The sequence below is a fragment of the Triticum dicoccoides genome, chromosome 7A (assembly GCF_002162155.2).
Source record: "Triticum dicoccoides isolate Atlit2015 ecotype Zavitan chromosome 7A, WEW_v2.0, whole genome shotgun sequence".
Taxonomy (NCBI): domain Eukaryota; kingdom Viridiplantae; phylum Streptophyta; class Magnoliopsida; order Poales; family Poaceae; genus Triticum; species Triticum dicoccoides.
Window position 1 is genome coordinate 710,797,797 of NC_041392.1, and position 9,825 is coordinate 710,807,621.

At 46.6% G+C, this 9,825-nt stretch overlaps 1 pseudogene; it reads right to left on the reverse strand.

The window, feature by feature from the left end:
- Positions 1 to 656: 656 nt before the first annotated feature.
- Positions 657 to 8,895, reverse strand: LOC119333988 (annotated as a pseudogene).
- Between the last annotated feature and the right edge of the window lie 930 nt (positions 8,896 to 9,825).

Genomic DNA, 9,825 nt, shown 5'->3' on the forward strand with positions numbered 1-9,825 from the left:
CCATCCGTGAGCGAATCATCATCTTCACGACGAACCAAAAGGAGAAAATGGACCCGGCACTGATCCGACAGGGCAGGATGGACAAGCAAATCGAGATGTCCTATTGCCTCTTCGAGGGCTTCAAGGTGCTTGCCAAGAACTACCTGGATGTCGTGGAGCATGGTCTGTTTGGGGAGATTCAACGGCTGCTCGAGGAGACCGACATGTTGCCCACCGATGTGGCAGACAACCTGATGCCAATGTCGACGAAGAAGAAGAGGGACCCTAATTAGTGTTCATCAGGCCTCATTGAGGCGCTCAAGCAGGCCAAGGAAGACGCGGCAGCAGCAAAGGCGAAGGTGAATGAGGAAGATGAGGCAGAAGTGGAGAAAGCTGAGGAGAAAGAGGAGTAAAGGAGAAGAAAGAAAAGTAGAAAGACAACGGGAAGGGCGTAACACCAGAGGAAGCTAAAGGAGGAATCAAACAAGGTGACGAGTGAAGTGATATATAGGAGTAGAGTGAGCTTGTTAGTGCTCTCTTACAAACACAAACAGATGCAGTGGTTGTCTAAATAAAATATGTATCACTCATCTTCTCGACTATTAATTCAGAAAGGAATTAGCCATTATAATGTTGCTATATACTAGTACATAATGCTATAATACCAAATGCTAGCATGATACTGAGTGTCGTTTGCATATATATAAGTTTATTCTCTACAAAAGACAGCAGTCTGGCGTATATAACTCACCTACAAAACTTCCTTGTTCTGATGAACAATACAAATGCTACGGCAGACCCGAAACACAAACACATGCCATAATCAGGAAGGGGAGTGCGAAGCAGTGCTTACCGGCGCAGGCAAACTCACCTTGTGGCGACTCCTTGCCATAGAAGCGCCTTTGGAAACCAGAGCCGACGTAGAGCTATGCGTGGAAACCGGAGGAGATGATAGCATGGCCTACACCCATGACCAGAAGCGTCGCTGCTATGAAAAAGGCCAGCCTACTCCTCGTGAACCTCCCCGAGAAGTTCCAGATGCTCCAGAGCGACACCAGGGTGCTGGTCTCCCTGCTCGTTTACTCAAAGAGAGCCCCTGATCTGGCTGATGTTGTTCACCCTGGCTAGCCCCGATCCCATTCCACAGGCCATCGCAAGGAAGAGCAGTCAGAAGTCAGTTTACACATGGCCTGCACCACATTCATGTTTTCTTTGTGCGACGACATGTCCTGACCAGATCCCACAAGCGCAGTGCTAGAGCTGGCTCTTCTCATTGTTTCGATTCCATCTTGTGAGCTGTTATAACAATAACTGTTGGAGACATGATCAACAGCAGGAGTATCGCGAAGCAAACACTCTGTCCAGCTGAACTTATCACGAATACTTGGTCACAGATTATGACAACCATCAGGTACCCGGCAACAGAAACGGCCATAAGAGCGAAGGCATCAAGGAACTTCTTGTTGTACCGCCGATGAGCACTGTGGACATCGACAAAATACATGAGCAGCAATGCGACGACTGTGGCCTGTGGGTAATATCGCTAGCATAAGTATTGCTCCACCCAAAGCCCAGAAAACCCTGTTCGGAAAATGCATAGATCATTTAATACCATAATAAAGGAGTAGGGCATATATGTACTTGTGTAACAAGAAAAAACATGATACACTGCCTAATAAATGCGCCTTACGGTTGCTAGTTTGGTACGTCGTCGAGAAACAGAGTGCAGGTTAGGATTATTCAGCAAAATGTGTGCAATGTTGGATCGACACACGTTTGCATCGTCCGAGTTAGGAATATAGTTAGCTGAAAACTCAAGACAATAACACTGAAAGTTCGTGCAATTAACGCAAATGATAGCTCCACCCAGTGTCAGGAGTAGATACAGGATTTCAGAAAACAAACATGGTGCTGAAAGGATGAGACCAGCAAAAGAAGGCTGCATTATTGCCTCTCTGATGTCTTTGGGCAGAGCAAATTATAATGAAACAGTGACTGCGCCTACACAATTGTACTCTTCTTCTAGAACCAGTGATGCTGCCTCCCAAGCAAGAATTCCTACCATGGTTATACTGTATGTATGAATTATACTATAATAATTCTAATAAATCACATTACTGTACTTTTCCAGAATAGTTCGTATGTATTTTTCTGCTAATTTCAGCATGTACAGGATCTGCATACTGTACTTTTCCTCGATCAAGTCTACATCAGCCACGAGAACTACTTCGACATCAACCAAGTCCGTGACAACAACGACTACTACCTCAACGACGCTAGCGTCTTTGAACTTGATCAAGTCTACCTCGAACATGGCTACTATTGTGAAGGATATCACCACCGCTCTGGCAGTTCCATGGGATCCGGGCATAAATTCTTCGGTGTCGGCTTGGGGTCAAGCCGAGTTTCAAGGAGGGAGGAATGTCACGGGAACTACTTCATCAACCACAACCAAAGAGGCTCAATGCCGGCCCACGAGGCCCAAACAGACTGCAAAGCCCAACCCGAGGAGGCTTGACCTGATATATAGAGGAACACATCGCTTCAGAGAAGGGGATGGAAGAACTGGAAGCCGAACTGGCCGCCGTTGGGCGTTTTCCCTCTCCCACCTCCCGGCTCTAGCTTCCCAGATCCCCTTTCTTGCTGATAGAAACTTGTATCTGTGACTGAATTCCTTGTATCCATTATCCATTGAGTAATTTGTATCTAGGTTCGTATCATTTGGTATTCAGAGCCAGTCCACCACCTCCCACCTACAAAATTTCCCCACCATCGTCACCATGAGCAGCCTAGCTGAGCAATTCGATCGGATCCGGGACGCTGTGCGCGAGTTGATGGAGTTGGTCGGCACAGATTCTGAAATCATCAAGTCTCCCGTGCAAGAGCCAATGACTGAGGAGATTGCGGTTGACCACGACAACGTCATTGCCGGTCTTGCACCTGCGGTGAGTATCCCCGACGCCAGCCTCGACGTTGGCGTTGACGAGGCCATGCCTCATGTCATCTCACCACCAACCATCATCATCGAGGAGGCCGCTGAGGTCGTCCTTTCTGCTACCAGCAGCTCATGCTCCTTGTTGCATGCCATGTGTTCGACAGAATACCCAAGCCAGAAGGGTGCCACATTGGCTTCTGTGTTCACCCCAACCGCAACACCTACGTCGCTCACGGCCACGGTCGTCGTCGTCCCCTTGCTTGCTGCACCTGCGGCAAGCGGCGGAACCCTCGACAGTAGCCACAGCGGAAGTGGCCTAGGAATGCTGCCCCTGACTCCATGGAGTGTGTCTGCATCCTTCACTGAGTCTCCGGGGCTCTGGCCAGCCCAGCTGTGCTGGTTGTCTGTTCTCCTCGTGCTGGACACCAAGTCGTCCTCAAGGTGTTCGACAACGTGCCTCATCAACCACACCGAGTTGTTCATGTACATGTCTATCGTATATGTGATCCCGAGTATCATGCGACCGAGACAAGGGCTACGACCAAGGCCATGGCCTTCCTTCATCGGTGACCAAGCTGCACATGGTGAGAGCGCTGCCACTAATGAAGCAGAGTACAAATGGAAGCCACTCTTTGGCTCTCGAATAAATTCAAAGACTAATGTCTTTGTGCCACTCAGGCAAACTGGAGGAAACAATGACAGACGGTTTTCGAGTCCTGGGAACACGACGCTCTTCAAGTAGTACTCTCAGGAAGGATTCTTAGAAAAAATCGTTGCTACCTTGTCATCAAAGGTGCTCCGGCAGGTACCATGGCCATTCATTGTGTGCAGCCATGTATGTACCGTGTTGCAGTTGGATGAATTTAGGAGCCTCATGAAGATTTCTTCAGCTGGTATGCCCAGACAACACTCAGTTGAATTTCTTACTGGAGATGAGCTAGTATTGGGTTGTCCTGTAGAGCCACAGTCAATTTCCTCCCGGGAGTATTTGCAATATAAGTTGCTGCAGCCGTGGACTCCATCACTTCAAACAAATTTCAAGAATGAGGCCTTATAGGAAGAGAAAATGGTGGGTTTCATGGTGGCATTAATAGGACAGATGCATTGGCTTCTTTGGGACTACTTCTCATTTGATGAAAATTTTAGTGTGCCACATGTTGCCCAAAGAGTTCTGTGTGTCACATCACCATGGGGTCCCGGTGTTCACAAAAATCCAATGACGAATCACATGGGTTGGCTGGAACTTGAGATAGCCGCCTTGATGACTATTGTGAAGGCTGAGTTCATAAGTAGCGGCCTACAGATTCATCCCAGTGAGAATGCTCAAGTAAATTTCCCCTGGTCCAGTTGTTACTTATTTCTTCAGGTTGGAAAGTTGCAGAATGTTATGGTGAAGCTCAACACTTGGCCCTCTGGAGGATGGTTCTTATCGGCTGTGACATTCTCACCAAATCTGCATGCAATTGTGTGCTGCAACAAGGCAGTAAGCATTCAATCTCTCGTTGTTGCCCTTTATATGGCTGAATGCTGTGGTGTGTTAATCTCAGTTATAGTCACTCACACCATATGGTTACACAAACTGGTATTCCCTGATGGTAGCCTGGTATACACGCAAGTCAGAACTGGGAGCATTTTATTCATTTGGACCTCTCAGGGAGCTCATAAAGACAAGGGATATTTTTCTGTACAGCTGCCTTTGGTGGATCAAGAGCTATGGAGGATTGCGGAATATTGGCGGTCAGATATTCAAGGTTTGCTGTTGGCCAATACAATTTTAGAAGATTCTTTCTGGCCTGGGCAACATATCATTGAAGCATGCCTTGCGAGCCCTTATCACAGGTTCATGGGCGCAATTGATGTCGAGTGGCTCTACACCCATAATTCTTATGGAGAACTTACAGTAGTTGACAACCAGCTGAAGAGTAAAGAGATTGTCACAACTCGGCCAGTCGGTTCTGATGAGTTTAAATGTCTGAAGGCCTTGTCGAGTATTCTACATTGCACTGATAACTATTTGCGAGTAATTATGTTCGATGAGATTGAGCCGCAGCTTACTGTGCATTGGATGAAATTTGTAGTTCAGGGCAAGGCTATTGCTGTATCCAACATCACCAAGCCCTCAATGGTATGTACTCCCGTCAATCACCTATGTTTGGAGGAATATCTAGTTTGTCCAAGTCACAACTTCTCTATTGCACCTGAACTTACATTATGCAAGAGCGGAAAGTTGGAGTTTAACAACAGGATTTCCTATATGGCGGAGCAGTACACTGAGGTTAATTCTTATATGACGAAAATTGGACTGCATTCCTTGTTTGTGAGCATCAGCGCAGTAGAGCGAACCTCTCAAAGGAATAACCCCATTCATCAAATGGTCGAGCAGCGATTGTCATTTCCTGCAAGTACCAAGCCAGCACACATACAAGCTGCAGTTTGTGAGAATCAAGGAGTGTACTCCTTATTCTGCAATTGCTCATGTGGCAATCCCAACACTATTGCTATTGGGGTTGAGTGCTCTGACAGGCAAGGAGTGTACCCCCATAGCAAAATTATTTTGGACTATCATAGTAGGCTTGGTTGTCTGAATCTTGGATTTCTGTTAACATGGCCAGATGTCTCAACGGTTCAAATTAACGTGTTACCTTGCACTGAACTTAGCTCCTAGAAACATCCAATGCCAAGTGTGGACCAGCTGATGTTGAAGAGCTCCTATGGATGCCTTGTTCTTGCAAACACTTCTCCAAAAATAATGCTCGAGTGCTCTGCTCTGAGTTGGTGAGCTGCAAACTCTCAGAGGCTCATGCCACAGAGTTCTATATCAATTGCTCGGTACATTTGAGGTTTGAATTCAGTCCCTTGATGGTTTGGAAGATTGCTTGGGTGCTTGGTTCTGTGTGTACTATTGTTGCATACAACTCCCAGTGTGCAGTCTTTACAAGACTGAATGGTTGGCATGTGATGGGTCAACCAAGTGCTCTCAGGTGTATCTCCCTGAGCGGCAAGCAAAATTTGAAGGACGGAGGAGTCTTATGCTTATGGACATCTTCCTCGATCAAGTCTACATCAGCCACGAGAACTACTTCGACATCAACCAAGTCCGTGCCAACAACGACTACTACCTCAACGACGCTAGCGTCTTTGAACTTGATCAAGTCTACCTCGAACATGGCTACTACCATGAAGGATATCACCACCGCTCTGGCAGTTCCATGGGACCCGGGCATAAATTCTTCGGTGTCGGCTTGGGGTCAAGCCGAGTTTCAAGAAGGGAGGAATGTCACGGGAACTACTTCATCAACCACAACCAAAGAGGCTCAATACCGGCCCACGAGGCCCAAACAGACTGCAAAGCCCAACCCGAGGAGGCTTGACCTGATATATAGAGGAACACATCGATTCAGGGAAGGATGGAAGAACTGGAACCCGAACTGGCCGCTGTTGGGCGTTTTCCCTCTCCCACCTCCCGGCTCTAGCTTCCCAGATCCCCATTCTTGCTGATAGAAACTTGTACTTCCTCCATTCCCTTATACAAGGCCACAAACTCAAATTACATGTACCTAGGTAAAATTTAATGACTACTTTGCAAGCCAACTTTTCTTCTTGTTAACTGGGATCATTAATATGCCCGTATGCATGCAAGGAAGAAATGAGAAGGAAGTAGCATAGTGTCATTATGACTACATGCATGCAAGTATTAAACAAGTTGCTAGTATGAGAAAACATCGTTAAATTTTGCTTCGGTTACTGGTAGTGGCCTTGTATAGATGCAAAATGTATTTTTTATAGTGGCCTTGTATAAGGGAATGGAGGGAGTATCTGTGACTGAATTCCTTGTATCCATTATCCATTGAGTAATTTGTATCTAGGTTCGTATCAGCTATGCCACCAGAACAGATTCCTCACAGTTACAGCACATAAGAAAGAAAGGAACTGAAAGCAAACAAAACACATGGTTCTTCTGATTTTTGATTCCTCAGTCACAGCAGAGGATGTGGCCGTTTTGATTTCACATGGATTTTTTGATACTTCTGATTTCATCTGTATAATTTGTTTTTCTTTTATTTCAGCATATACATCATCTACACAGGGTTGTATTGTAGCATGAATCGCAATAGGTCTAATTAATCACATCATTTAGGTACTGACGCAGAGCAGAGACTGAATACTGCTTAGCAGTACAGTAAGAAAGAAGCCAGCGAGGGGGATCAGGACGGCAGTACCTTCAGGATGCCGTTGACGGTGCCGCGGTGGCCGGGGAAGTTCTCGACGGCGGTGACGACATCGGCCGTATATAGGAAGGTCCGCGCCTGCGCGGCGAGCAGCATGTCGAGGGCTCGAGGCAGACCAGCGGGATCGGGGCCGGCGAGCCACATGGGGAGGTACCCGGCGGCACAGAGCGATGCAGGGGATTCAGTGGCCCACGGGCGCCTACGCGGAGAGGAAGCCGGCGTAGGCGCCCACGTCCTTGATCGCCGGCGAGTATACACCGGATCAGTAGCTGCCCCCCGCGAAGCTGTGGATTAGTGCGCTCGCCGCGAGCGCCGACCATCGGCCCACGCGGCCATCGCCGCCTCCCCCCGCCGGAACAGACGAGGAAAAACAAAGCTTTTTTTTTTGTGTGGCTCCTGATGTATCTGCTTCAAGGCTAAAAAAAGAAAGGGCTCCTATGATGTGGGGCCTCTTTTATGTTTTTTTTGAGCATCAGTAAAGACACAAGCGCTCATATACACGCGCATACACTCATCCCTATGAATGCACACACGCACACCCTACCCCTATGAGCACCTCCGAGAGACTAAGCCGGCATATCATCTTGAGATTTACGAAGTCACCGTAGGCGCTTCGTCGTCGACGGAAACGTCTCCTCCCACTGAAAGCGCATCGCCGGAAATCCTGAAATAAATCCAGGAATAATGCGAGCACCAGGATTTGAACCCTGGTGGGTTGGGGATACCACTGTCCACCTAACCAACTCAACCACAGGTTGATTCGCGGGGCCTCTTTTATGGTGACACGTAAGCTGCTATGCAACACGCAATAGCCGCCTGCGTCGTTGACGGACGGTATGGGCAACTCAGAGGAAACCACTGCATTTGTTAAAATAGAAAATTTGAGCATTTTTCTTTATAAAACTTTCAATATTTTTTTTGGCTCTGATCTATTCATCATATTATGGCAGTTAAAAATACAAAAATAAAAAACATACATCTATGATCACAGATCATTTAGAGACGACTACAAATACCCGAGCGAGCCGACGGCTTGCCACAGTTATCGCCTATCTCTCACCAAAGCCATACCAAACTTGTTGTAGTAGGCAATCGAAAAGTCATCTTGCTAATGCCCCACAAGACCAGCATACTAAAACAATAACCGTATTTGTAGAAAATTTGAACATGATGGCAAAAACAAATGATTGATTTATTTTGTGAAAATGAACCTATAGCGTTGTCCAAATTGTTTAGGGATTTTTATTACATGACTAGGTAATTGCCCGTGCGTTGGTACGGGAGCCGAACAATTTTCAGCCCAACAAAAGTAGTCTCATGGGAAAATATGATGTTTTGGGTTCACCGGACAATCTACTGGATCTTACAAACATGGCCCACATTAAAATAAATAAACATAAATTTTACATAGTAGTGTCAAACAAACATTTACAAAGGACAGTAGAAATAATGATAGGCAAGTTCAAATTAAATGAATCAAATTCGCATCATGATAATCAGGTTCATCACAACACTCTCTTTCCAATTATGTTCCCTATGATGTGGCTAAAATATTTTCTATGCTTGCTGGAATCATAAATAACGGGGAATTCCCATCATACGTCAATATGTCAATTAAAAAGTTACTCCATAGTGTGTGCCTACTCTGTGTATAAATTGCACTAGCAAAAGTGTCTGTGCGTTGCAACGGGAGAAACAAATTATCACACTTAGCGCCCTATCCTTGTTACCACTTATTTTCTTTGTCCTCATTGTCGGTCACGATGTCCACTACACGACGAACATTCCACCTAAGCTTCGAGTCAATAAAGAATCGTCTACATACACAGACCAACGAACGGTCGCGTTTGAGATCCCGGCCACATCCGCACAATCTAACTTGCGCCTTGTGTTTGTGCTATCCATATTTTACATTGTAGTAGTTCAGTACCAGTCCGTAAAGGACACAAAAAATCTCCAAATTTAACTTTAGTTTAAAACGATCAACACCTTTTTTGCGGGGTAAAACGATCAACACCAAAGAACAGGGGAGGTTGTGAGTTTGATTCATGTCACGGTCAACTATTTTTGTCTCATCTCCTAAACGGGCTGGTGGGTTTGATTTGTTGGGCCGGGTCGCACAGACAGATTGGGAGGGCACTATTTTTTTTTATTGGTGGAACGTAACACAGACGAACGGGGCAGAGGCCCGGTGGCCCAGCATAGACGATCTGTAGAATAGCCTAGCTAAGTATGGAGGAACTGTTGGGGAATGTAGTAATTTCAAAAAAAAATCCTACGCACACGCAAGATCATGGTGATGCATAGCAACGAGCGGGGGAGAGTGTGATCTACGTACCCTTGTAGATCGACAACGGAAGCGTTAACTTGGTTGATGTAGTCGTACGTCTTCACGGCCCGACCGATCAAGCACCGAAACTACAGCACCTCCGAGTTCTAGCACACGTTCAGCTCGATGACGATCCCCGGACTCCGATCCAGCAAAGTGTCGGGGAAGAGCTCCGTCAGCACGACGGCGTGGTGACGATCTTGATGTACTACTGTCGCAGGGCTTCGCCTAAGCACCACTACAATATAATCGAGGACTATGGTGGAAGGGGGCACCGCGCACGGCTAAGAATATGATCACGTGGATCAACTTGTGTCTCTAGAGGGTGCCCCTGCCTCCGTATATAAAGGCTC